This window comes from Trypanosoma equiperdum (assembly GCF_001457755.1).
Source record: "Trypanosoma equiperdum strain OVI genome assembly, contig: ctg_1569, whole genome shotgun sequence".
Taxonomy (NCBI): domain Eukaryota; phylum Euglenozoa; class Kinetoplastea; order Trypanosomatida; family Trypanosomatidae; genus Trypanosoma; species Trypanosoma equiperdum.
In genome coordinates, this window is record NW_027123581.1 from 1 (window position 1) to 769 (window position 769).

A 769-nucleotide genomic window follows, 5' to 3' on the forward strand; every position below is an offset into this window, starting at 1 on the left:
ATCCCCATAGACTCCTATTCGAACTGCCCTATCCTTTTGGTACTTTTAGTAGCTTCCAATTCAGTCTTCATCTTCTGCTTCTGCTACTTCTGGTGATAACACGCAAATCTACTCACCTGTGCGATGCATTCCCTTCTGCTGTGACTGATCCTTTCATCACCTCTTTGTGTACTATGATATTCATTATTGTGTTTGTGTATAAAAATGTGCATGTTTACTCTTATTCCTTCTCTTTCTTTTTGTCTTTCCTTCAATATATTTTGTGCGTTTCCACTAACTCTCATAATCACTGCTCCACACAATCACTTATTTTCATTGAATCATTGATTCTTTTATTAATGCTTCTATATCGGCCAACCATTTAGTTTTTACAGCTACCCTTATAATAATAACATTATTGATATACACACCAACAACACTCTCCTATTGTTATCATTACTATTGGAAATAAATTTAAAGAGACAAAATTAAAATTTCACTAATTTTTACATACTCTATCACCTTACCACTCAACATACATAGGTTAATATAATAAAATTTTACTAAAATTTTACAAATATTAAATAATTTGCACATTTTCATCAAGATGTGCTGAAATATACGAAAGTTTACCGAATATAGCAAATTATCTCAAAAAAATTATAAAATTCATATAACTGAGAAAAATCACTTGCAATTCTACCCAACTCATAGAAGCAGCAGCCACACTGAGGGCGAATTTACTACTTGCTAGAAAACTGGAATCATGACATTTGCCTTCAATCCATCC